At 38.1% G+C, this 12,457-nt stretch overlaps 1 protein-coding gene across 2 annotated transcripts in view; it reads left to right on the forward strand.

Moving 5' to 3' along the window:
- Nucleotides 1-12,457, forward strand: part of EGLN1 (egl-9 family hypoxia inducible factor 1) — a 49,692-nt gene that overhangs the window by 12,306 nt on the left and 24,929 nt on the right. The gene's annotated exons all lie outside the window — the stretch shown is intronic.

The raw sequence follows: 12,457 nt of genomic DNA on the forward strand, positions 1-12,457 counted from the left end.
AACTGAAACCTTTAGATGTTAATTTTTGAGGTAGCCATGCATACAAATGAGCGAGTACCTATAAAGTGATTGGATCATATCTCACACAAATAAATTTATACTTACTTTATAGTTATTATTGATATAAACATAGGTTAGATCATTTTGTAATTTGTTGATAGTATTTATCTTATTTGCCATATAGGCTATGGGGCTTTTAAAACAGTTTGAGAAGGTAATTCTTCCTTCTCTAAAATAATGAGCGGGGTTATTGGAGTAAGCTATTTTTCAGGCACGCTTTATGTCTTTACCCTTAGTAATATTATTTTTTGGCTATTATCATTTTGTAGAATTACTTTGGTGTCTGCACTGTTCAATTTGACTCGTAATAATTGTGCTTCTAGTGAAAAATGCATTTTAAGAAGCTCGTGTTATCCTTGATTTAAAAAATTGCTTATATTTTTCACATTTTTTCCTAAAATTGATCATTTTTAACAGTTGAAACATGAAACCAGTAAGATATGAACTATTCTAACAACATATTATAGGAAATAACTGTTTTATGTTGACACTAGACAAAATTATTTGTTTACAAATAAAATAAAGCTTATTTGGAATAGAGAATTGAGAGAAGAGTGAAGTTAAATTGCAATCATGGCATCCGGTCCCATCACTTCATGGGAAATAGATGGGGAAACAGTGGAAACAGTGTCAGAATTTATTTTTGGGGGCTCCAAAATCACTGCAGATGGTGACTGCAGCCATGAAATTAAAAGATGCTTACTCCTTGGAAGAAAAGTTATGACCAACCTAGATAGCATATTCAAAAGCAGAGACGTTACTTTGCTGACTAAGGTCTGTCTAGTCAAGGCTATGGTTTTTCCTGTGGTCATGTATGGATGTGAGAGTTGGACTGTGAAGAAGGCTGAGCGCCAAAGAATTGATGCTTTTGAACTGTGGTGTTGGAGAAGACTCTTGAGCGTCCCTTGGACTGCAAGGAGATCCAACCAGTCCATTCTGAAGGAGATCAGCCCTGGGATTTCTTTGGAAGGGATGATGCTAAAGCTGAAACTCCAGTACTTTGGCCACCTCATGCGAAGAGTTGACTCATTGGAAAAGACTCTGATGCTGGGAGGGATTAGGGGCAGGAGGAGAAGGGGACGACAGAGGATGAGATGGCTGGATGACATCACTGACTCGAGGGACATGAGTCTGAGTGAACTCCGGGAGTTGGTGATGGACAGGGAGGCCTGGTGTGCTGCGATTCATGGGGTCACACAGAGTCAGACACGACTGAGCGACTGAACTGAACTGATAGCTGTACTTTTTTTTTCTTTTAAGAAAAATATGCTAGCTAGATACAGAAGAGTAATTTCTTTGAATTTTGCAGTACTTTTTATAATTTAATATATTTAGATTAAATACTTGGTAATTTCGTGCTTGCTATGTTTTCAGTTTGGAAATTACTGTATATCTTAACTGTAAAGATCTTACATATGAAAGAAAGATTGCTGCTTTATTTGTCACTTTATATGTTGTCTGATAATAAAAATAATGAATTGCTTCAAAATACATGAAGCCAAAACTAATAGAATAGAAAGGGACAGTAGATAAAAATTATAGGTGGAGATTTCAATACTTTGTTATTATCAGCAAGCATGTATAAAATATTTGAACACTGTCAGTCAACTTGACCTAATTGACAACTGTTGAACACTCCTCAAAATTACAGAATAAAATACTTGCTTTGTAAACACAGATGGGGAATAGACCCTGTGCTGAGCTATAAAACAGGTCTCAGTGGACCTGAAAGGATTGAAATCATTTAGAGGCTGTTCTTAGACCACAGAAGAATTAAGTTAGAAGTGAAGAATAGGAAGAAATATTGCAAATCTCATATATGTGGAAATTGAAAAACATATTCCTAAAAAATCTATAAGTCAAAGAAGTAATAGATATAGGCAGAGAGGTCAATGGGCAGGAATAAGAATCTAGAAATAGACTCACGTTGAAAACATCAGTTGATTTTTTTTGTTGTTGTTGCTGTTTACAAAAACACTAAGAAGGATAGTTTTTTTTTTTTAATAAGTGGTTTTGGAATAGGTGGATATCTATATGGAAAAAGTAAACATGACCTTTACCTCACTTCGTACACAAAGAATTAAGTCAGAGTGGATCGTTGACCTTAATGTTAGACAAACATTTTTAAAAGAAGATAAGAGAAAATCTTTATGACCTTGAGATAGGCAAATTTCTTAAGGCAAAAAAAAAAGATGAACCATAAAAGAAAAAAACTGACAAATTGAACTTAAAACATTAAAGCAGTTTGCTTATTGAAAAACGCCATTAAAAAAAAAAGACAAGCCCTCTTAGGAGGAAAGGGTTTTATATAATATGTTATGTATATATAGAACGTATCTGACATAAAATAATGATATGTTTTATAAAACATATCTGACAAAAATTTTTATCTGTAATATAGGAAACTTTCATTAAATTCAATAACAAGGAGGGACACTGCCCAACAGAAAAATAGGCAGAATATTTGAAGAGATAATCCACAAAAGAAAATATGTGAATGACCTAGTACTTGAAAAGATTCTCAACATCATTGGTTATTAGGGAAATGAAAATTAAAGCACAGTGAAGAAGCACTGTACGTACACTATAAAATGGCTAAAATTTAAAATACTGACAATTCCACCTTTTGGCAAGGATATGAAACAGCTGGAATCCTTATACGCTGATCATTCATTCATCATTTGTAGGGATGCAGAGTGGTATGGCCACTTTGGGCAACAGGTCAGCCACTGCCCCAAAAGTTAAATGCATATAGACTCATCATATGACCCTAACTAAGTATCTAAGGATTTCACTTGTAAGTATCTTCTAAGAGAAATAAGAACATATCCAAAGACATGAGTATTATTCATTATCATCAAAAATAGAAACAACCCAAAATGTCCATTATCTGGTGACTGGATAAATAAAATGTGGCACGTCATACAGTGGGAAACTCTTCAGCCATAACATGAACTACTCTTTCATGCAACAACGTGGATGAATCTCAGAAGCATTGTGCTCAGTGAAAGATTGTACCATAAATTATTTAGCTCCTTGTGATCGAAGTTTGGGTTATTTCTAATTTTTTGCTATGACAATTAATTCTGCATCAGATATTCTTAAAGGGGAACTGTGTGCATTTTAGTAATGTTTTTATAAGAAAAATTTTTAGAAGTAGTAATAGAATTGCTGAGTTGAAGATTTTTATTTCCTTACATTGCCAACGTTTATTTAATGTTTATTATGTACCATGCACTATTATAAGTACTCCTTCTACCCAGATTTTCTTGTTTAATTTTTACAATAGCTGTATGAAGTATAGGTACTATTATTTCCTTATATTACAGTTGAGGAAACTGAGGCACAGATTTAAAAAAAAAAGTTCCAAGTCACACAGCTAGGGACTTACAGAGCCAAGGCACAGAGTGGGATGGTCTGACTCTAGAGCTTGACCGCCTGCATACGGTGTGTGAAGTAGTTTTCTCTTTATGCATGTTTTAGGGGAACTGTATTTACTTTTAGGTTTCCTACTTGAACTTGCACTATGCATTACAGAAATTTCTTAATTTTAAAATACTGGGGATAAGGCAAGTCTTTCTTTTTCCTTACTGAAATAATTTCAGAAATGCACTGTTGGAATATTTCATATTCACAAAAAATACCAATTGTTCACTTCAAGGAACACTGTTTTGATAGTATACAAACACAGCATACAATTCTTTGGGCAGGTTAGTTTTTTCATGTAGATCATAAAAGATATTGGTCAAGTAGTAAAGTTAATCTTTACTTAGATTGTTGTTCATTCGTGTCTGACTCTGTGTGACCCCATAGACGGCAGCCCACCAGGCTCCGCCCTCCCTGGGATTCTCCAGGCAGGAACACTGGAGTGGGTTGCCATTTCCTTCTCCAACGCATGAAAGTGAAAAGAGTCGTGCAGTTGTGTCTAACTCTCTGTGATCCTGTGGACTGTAGCACGCCAGTTCTCCCTTATCTCACCATGGGGAAGCCTGGCGTGCTCCATTTTCAAATAGGCCATGTATGCAGAAGAGGTAGTTCCTTTAAGTGTGTAAGCTTTGCACTGGAATCGTGTTAATGTCAGCAACCCACTATAAATCTTCTGAATCAGAAATTTTGAGTCCTAGGTGAAGGCCAGACAACTTCTTAAAACTGAATAGGGTTTCTAATTCATTTTTGAGTCCGAGAAAACTTATGTAAGGTATAGTCTTGATCAATAGGAGAGATTAAAAAAAAGTGACATGTCATATCTCAGATACCCAAAGGACATTTATTAACTATTCTAAATGCCTCTTAACAACCAATAAGTTAGCAAAGAAAAGAAATTTTTTGTTAATGAAAGCAGCTGGTTTACATTTTTTTGATTATATTAATCCCATAAATTAATGTCCTCTCATCTTTCTTCTCCCAGGGCTTTTACAAGTAGGTGATACTATCTGTCTTCACTTGGTCATCACTTATTTATTCCTTAACCTACTTATAACATGACCTGTGCTTTCAAGTGATGTTCTGAAAGGAAGGAATGTTTTTAAGTTATTACCCCTCTATTACATGAGGACCTGTCCTTTGCTCTCTCCTGCCTTTATTCTCCTTTGTTACTCTGTAGCACTTGACTGGAGGGAGTGTGATATAACTGGTGAAGAATGTAGGGTTCAGAGGCAGAATGCCTGGATCCTAAGCCTTCCTCTGCCATTGGCTAGCTGTGTGATGCTACCAAGTTACCCGCCTTGTTTTCACATTGGTTTCATGGGATAACAGTAGTACTCATGTCGTGACTGTGGCGAGGACTAAGTGAGTATGAAAAGCGTTGTAGCTGGCACGTGGTAAGCTATCAGAATTCTCACCTGTTGTTACCCACCCGTCCCTTTTTCTTTCTCCTTCCTTGGCTGACATGATACTGCACTGCCCTGGCTTTCTGTAATTCTCAAACTGTTCCTTCTCTGCTGGCTTCCTTCTAAGTGCAGGTACTTCCCTCTCTTTGGCATCAGCTTTCTTCTCTTGACACGTAGTATGGAGATTAGGCACTGGCTTTGCGATCAAGTAGACCTGGGTTTCAGTTCTACCCCTACTGCGTATTAGCTGTACGACCCCCAATTTTAACCCGAATCCTTTCTGAGCTCAGGTTTTTGTTCTGTAAATTAAGGGCAATTGCTTTTTTCAGGATTATTGGGAGGATTAAAGGTAACAGAATCTTCAGTATAAGGCTGAGCTGATGGATCTGCTGCTTCTGCTGTTATTTTATCTTGTCTCACCCACTTGATCTCATCCAGTTCTGTATCTTCAGATACCGTCACCGAACTTTCGATTCTTAACTCTGTTTCCCAACTTAGGTTTTCTTCTCCCACTGTGTACTTTCTGTATGTCTCACTGGTATTTTAGAGTTTTCCTGTCTGGTATCAAATAACTCCTCTGTCATCTTCCCTCGGAAACTTGCTCTTTATTGTGTGTTCCGTTTTTCGGTCATCCTCCCAGTCATGGTACCTTAGCGCTGTATTGATGCATACTTTGTTTCAGCCTGTCTCTGCTTCCTCTTCCAGTTCGGGTTCCACTCTCACCAGCACAGCACTGGGCTCACACGCCCATCTCTGGCTTTCGGTTCGCACTATCTTTTTGTGTCTGTTTCCCAATAGCCGTATATATCATTTCCCTGTTTGCAGTATTCCACGTTCTCCCTAATCCATCCTTTACGTTTATCTTTACATTCATCCTCCTAAAGTGGGCGTCAGCGAGTTTTTCCAAAAGGGTTACATGTTTTAGGCTTTGTGGGTCAAACATTCTTTGTTGCAGCTGCTGAACTCTAAACGGGAAAGCAGCCATAGGCACTGTGTAAGTGAAAGAGCATGGCTGTGTTCCAGTAAAACTTTATTTACAAAAATAGGAGGTGAGCTAGCTTTGGCCCATAGGTCAGAGTTTGCTGACTCCTGTCCTAAATGACAACTCAGGTTATTGTCAGTGCTTGCTTATATGACTTCAGGCATTCTGTAGCTTGAAAAATAAATCTGAATTCCTTAGCTTAGTGCTTGAGATCTGCCTCAAGTTAGCTTTATTTCCCTTTACTCCTTCTCATACATTGTTTATTTTAGCAAATGGAACGACCTGTTCTTTGGACATGCCATGCTTAATTAGGGCATCTCATGGTTCTTTTGTTGGTTAAGGTCTTAGAGTAAGCACTCTGTGTATTCTTTAAAATTTTTCTCCCTCCCTACCTTTCTTTCTTGAAATAATTTCCTTTTAAAAATACTGCCAGGTAGAACGGTCTTCCTAGCGACCTACTTTCCTAGTCTTATCTAAGGTATTTTTTGGTTTTAAGTGTTTTACTTCTCATTGTTTGGAGAGGAAAAATATGATGCAAGGTTCCAGAAATATTAATTCTCATACCAATTGCTCTGAATGGTAGTTCCTAATACTTTCTTAGTTATTCTGATGTGCGTGTAAGGGATACAGTGGTACATGGAAGTTCTTTAGGAAAATAGCTTTAGATCTGATGGGCTTAGAGCTCCCCTGGTAGCTCAGCTGGTAAAGAATCCGGCTGCAATGCAGGAGACCCTGGTTTGATTCCTAGGTCGGGAAGATCTGCTGGAGAAGGGATAGGCACCTACTCCAGCATTCTTGGGCTTCCCTGGTGGCTCAGCTGGTAAAGAATCCGCCTGCAATGCAGGAGACCTGGGTTCAATTCCTGGGTTGGGAAGGTCCCCTGGAGACAGGAACAGCTGCCAACTCCAGTATTCTGGCCTGGAGAATCTCATGGACTGTATATATATAGTCCATGGGGTTGAGCGACTTTCACACACAATGAAGGACTTAATGGCGGTTTCTTCAGAACCTGTTTTGACGTCTGTATAATGGTATTCTATTTTGCCCACCTCAGCCTTTGAGATCTTCATTTTTTCTCTCTGAATATATTAGTATATTCTGAAATATTTGGAAATAAATTGCAGGCATGATACCTGTTACCTTAGTACATTCTTTTATATAAGCAATCAAATTAGGAGATTAACACTGATATAATTGTATTATTTAATACACAGATCTTACTCTGATATGGTAGCTTATTCCAGTAATGTCTGTTGTAACAAATGAAAATCTTAGATCATGCGTTGCATTCAGTTATCATGTCTTTTACGTCTCCATTGATCTGAACTAGTCCCTCAGATCTCCTGTTTTATGACTAACATTTTTGAAGTGTACAGGCCTGTTATTTTGTAGAATGTCCTTGAGTTTGGGTTTCTCTGACATTGTCTAACCATTAGATTAGGGTTATTCATCTTTGTCAGGAATATTACTCAGGTGTTGCTGTGTTCTTCTCAGTGCCTCTTACCAGGAAGCAAGTGATACGGACTTGTGCCTTTACTGAAGAACATCTGTTTGATCTTGTGTATCAACTTGGTGAACACATCCCTTATGAGCCCTTGGAGCTCTTCCTAGTAACATTCTAATTCCTTCAGTTAATATTTTTTAGTACTTTCTCTAGACATGTGCTGGGGGCATAAAGACAAGTAAAACACATTCCTCATCTTAACTGTACTCATGGTGTAATGCAGGAGTCAGCAGATTTTTTTTTTTTCCCAAAGGGCCAGATAGTAATTATTTTAGGCTTTGTGGGCTACATGGTCTCTGTTGCAACTATTCGAATCTGTCGTAACACAAGTGGCTAACCATGGAATAGGTTGCAAAATGGAAATTACTATTTAAGATAAAATGGAACCTTGCAAAAAATGTCTTGTTTATGGTGAGCTTCTTAGATCTGTATCAGCAAACCCTTCTGCTATTTGCTGGAAAACTTTGACAAGCACTGCTAGGCATTTGGAGCCATGGAAGGATTAGAGGCAGGCAGTGACATTAGATTTTGATTTTAGAAAGTTAACTTGGATGGAATATGGAGAATGATTCAGAGCAGGTCATGGCAGTTCTGGAAGCAAGGAGAGGAGTCACGAGGCTGTTAATAGGAATCCAAGGAAAAGATTAAGGACCTCTTTTAAAATAGAATTAATAGAGGTGGAGATATCCATACATACGTAGCAGAAGATGTTTGATCTGATTGATGATATAAGCAAGGGCAGTGGAGGAGGAGAAGTCAAAAATGATTTCTGAGCTTCTCTAGGGAAATTGGTGGACCGAGGACGCCACTTGGTAAAGGAAGGCTATATGAAGAACAGCAACTTGAAGGCCAGGGAAGGCAGGCAGGTAAGCTGTTTTGGAATTGTTGCGTTTAATAAGCCTGTGTAGATACAAGTGGAAATTGTTTTGTAGGTCTAAGGCTGCAGAGAGCCATCTAGACTAGGGCGGTTAGCATATATATCTTAGCCGAAGCCACAGGATTGACTGAATGCGGTCCCCTGGAGAAAGCAGTTTTCACAGCAAAGATGGTGCTAATTACAGAAGCCTTGTGGAAACAAAACTCTTCATTGGTGGAGAAAGGGCATGAGAGGAAAGTGTATTGAAAGAAAAGGAAGGAAACCAGAAGACAGTGGTGTTTTAGAAACCAAGGAAGAATAGAAAATTGATAGTATTAAGTACTGCAAAGAGGGTTAATTAGGATTAGAACTAGAGGCATGCAGTGCTTTTATTAAAAAGGTTGGGGGGCATAGTTTGGGACTTTGCTTGTGGTGATTTCAGTGAGTTGAATGGTAAGTGAGAAGATGTAGGCAAGGACCAGACCAGTCTTCTTGAACTTGAATCAGTGAGTCATTTGAATATTTTGTTAAAGTAGAAGTTCTGAAATCAGTGAGTCTGGGTGAATCCCAAGATTCTGCATTTCCAACAACTTCCCAAGCAGTGGAAATGCTGCCATTCTGAGAACTACACAGACCTACAGTTAACAGATTGTGCATTGACGGCATCCCAGGGCACTGTAGCTAACTCACAGGGGTACCGTGACTATTTTTAAATTTCAAGGGAAGTACAGTAGTATCTCTTGGACACCATACTGTATTCCTTTTGGTGCGGTCATACCTTTGTGAAGCTGGGTTTTCAGTGTTTACTCTTATTAAAAAAAAAAGAAGAAGAAAAGTAAGTACTGCCTAAAAATCAGTGTGAAACAGGAAATGAGGCTGTTTCCACAATTTGAAAAATTATGCAGTGCCCAACAGATGCTAAATTATTAGGATTTAAGTACTTACTAAGTAGTTTGGCCTGTATTCCTTAATAAAGTGAACCATCATATATTTCTTTTGGCCTACGAGTGCCATGAAAAAATTACTGCGACACTAATTACTCTTGAACCAAAAAAATTTGGGAACCGTTGGTGTAACTGTTCTTCATAGAAACTTATTGTGGAGCAAAGCAACTGGAGATTGGATGGTAGCTGAGAAGGGGCTTATTTTAAAGTATTGAGAGAAAAGACAGGTATGTTACCTGCTGGGGGAGGGAGCAGCTGAGAGAGAAACAGATCTGAAGATATGGCAGATAAAGAAAGGTGTTAACTTGGAGTGAAAGGTCTCTGAGGCTCTGAGACGGGATGGAATCTGGACCCTGCTTTGCCAAACCTTGGGGAAGGAAATAGCAACCCACTCCAGTATTCTTGCCTGGGAGACCCATGGACAGAGGAGTGTGGCAGGCTTATTAAGTCCGTGGAGTCATAGAGTCAGACACAACTGAATGCTTTCACTTCCACTTTCCCAAACCTTGCTCCAAACGTGCAGCATTGTTTGCTGCAAGAAGTGCAGAATCTCACATCCTATTCCAAACCTCCTAAATCAGAAAGTGGATTTTCAGTAAGATTCCTAGGTGGTTAAATGCATGTTAAAATTTCAGAAGCACTATATAGGCAGGATTATCCCTCCATAGGAGAAAGAATGACCCTTTTAAAAACTCCATCACCATATGTGTGTCTTGTACACACCAGCCATTCTGACTGAGGAAAGTGAGTTAATGAGGCCTATAGATTTAGATACATTCTAAGAAGCCTGAGAGTAAGAAACTGAAGTTTCTACCTGATTGCCTTAATTACCTCAGGTAAGTAGGAAACATCTCCGCATCTATTGAATTGAAAAGTTGGAGCTGAAATAATGGCTGGAAGAGGTGAGTTATAGAATATTCATTTTGAGGAGTACAAACAAATTGACTAGGAATAGAGAGATTGGCAAGCGGTTCTGAAGATCTGGCTGAGGTCAGAGACTACTTTTAGTTGTATAGGTGTTAGTCTGCATGGTTATAACCTTTTCCAGTGGTGCTGAATAGCTTGGGGTATAAATCTGTTAGTTTGCAGGGTGAGGTTAAGGGAAAAATAAAAGGGCTAACCAAAACTCTATCCTGGATAAAAAAAGAAATCACAAGGAGATATATGAGAAGCCAGGTAGAAGGATTGGAGGTCTTGAAAGCCAATGAAAAGGTCACACATCCTGGGTTTGGAGGAGTTTTGCCCTATTCCTATCTACCAGGAAGAGGTAAATTCTTTTTTGTCAGGCTGTAGAGATTTATCAGGACTTGGTGATTGATTGGCTAACAGGGAAGAATGACTAGAATGACTCCTAGAGTTCTGGTTTTAGAGACTGCTTTACAGTACACTTTTATTAGTGAGGAATTGCTCTCCAGTGAAGCAGGTTTTTGGTTTTTTTTTTTTTTTTTTGGATGAGGAAGTGTGGAGTCTACCAGTGTACTTTCTGACTCTATATGAATTTGACTCTTCTGGGTATCTCGTGTAAGTGGAATCATCATACAGTATTTGCACTTCGTGTAGATAGGAATGTATTTTTTCTTTTTAATTAATTAATTTTTTATTGAAGGATAATTGCTTTACAGAATTTTGTTGTTTTCTGTCAAACCTCAACGTAAATCAGCCATAGGTATACATATATCCCCTCCCTTTTGAACCTCCGTCCCATTTCCTGCCCCATCCCACCCCTCTAGGTTGATACAGAGCCCCTGTTTGAGTTTCCAGGGCCATATAGCAAATTCCCATTGGCTCTCTATTTTACATATGGTAATGCAAGTTTCCATGTTATTCTTTCCATATATCTCACCCTCTCCTCTCCTCTCCCCATGTCCATAAGTTTATTCTCTCTCTGTTTCTCTATTGCTGCCCTGTAAATAAATTCTTCAGTACCATTTTTCTAGATTCCATATATATGTGTTAGAATATGATATTTATCTTTCTCTTTATGACTCCCTTCACTCTGTATAATAGGTTCTAGGTTCATCCACGTCATCAGAACTGACTCAAATGCGTTCTTTTTATGGCTGAGTAGTATTCCATTGTGTATATGTACCACAACTTCTTTATCCATTCATCTGTTAATGGACATCTGGGTTGCTTCCATGTTCTAGCTATAATAGTGCTGGGATGAACAGTGGGATACATGTGTCTTTTGCAGTTTTGGTTTCCTCAGGGTACATGCCTAGGTGGGGAAGCCTGGTGGGCTACCGTCTATGGGGTCGCACAGAGTTGGACACGACTGAAGCGACTTAGTAGCAGCAGCAGCAGCAGCAGCAGCAGCAGAGTATAGTGAATCAGACCTAGGTTACCCCATTCTATATATTAATAATATGCTTAATAAATATTTGTTAATGTGACTTAACATTTACCTTAAATGTTTTAGTGGGGATTGCTTATTTTTTAAAAAATTAAATTCTTATTTTTAAAAATGTTTTCGTGATGTGTGTGTGTGTGTTTATTTTGGCTGTGCTGCATGGCTTGTGAAATCTTAGTTCCCCAACCAGGGACTGAACCAGGCTGCTTGGCAGTGAAAGAACAGAGTCCTAACCACTTGGCTGCCTTGGGATTCTCTGTGCTTTATATTTTAATCTCACAAGTGGCTTTTTATAATTAGCTCCAGAACACTTTTTTTTAAAGACTTTTTATACCATTCTCGACTATGTTAAATTCTAGTTGAATTGTTGCATTTTAGTGTATCTCTAGAGATAATGAAATTTTTTCTGTTAATCTTGGATGAACTTTCTAACAGTTTCAGCATCTTATCAAGTATTTCTATAAATACTTTTCAAAAAACCAAAGCAAAATAAAACTAATAGTGCTTCTCCAGGGCTTTTGTTATCAAAGTAATTTATTTGAGGTCACCCTGTTTTTTATTACAGTTGGGTATTCACAAAACTGAGACAGTATCCTAAGGTGTCCTCGTGTGAGCTATTTAAGCAATGAGTATTCTGTACTAACAAAGTTGGCATTTTTAGAGTAGTAAAAGTTACCAAGTACTGTTTAATTTTGGCATCCATTGTTACATGCTTTGTTATGCCAGTTATATTTCTCTTAATCCCATCTACTTAAAATGTTTGCTTTATGTCTTTATAAGAGATGCAATGTAGGATTGCAAATTGGGAGACCCAGATTTTATCCTTTGGCTCTCTAGTTAGATGAGTCTAACTGAAGAGTTTGGGCTAGGTCTTTATGGTCTCTTCATTTTTAAATTCTGGAGTTTATTTTAAGTCTCTGCTGTATCAGAAG

Source organism: Oryx dammah, unplaced genomic scaffold, assembly GCF_014754425.2.
Source record: "Oryx dammah isolate SB20612 unplaced genomic scaffold, SCBI_Odam_1.1 HiC_scaffold_6, whole genome shotgun sequence".
Lineage (NCBI taxonomy): Eukaryota > Metazoa > Chordata > Mammalia > Artiodactyla > Bovidae > Oryx > Oryx dammah.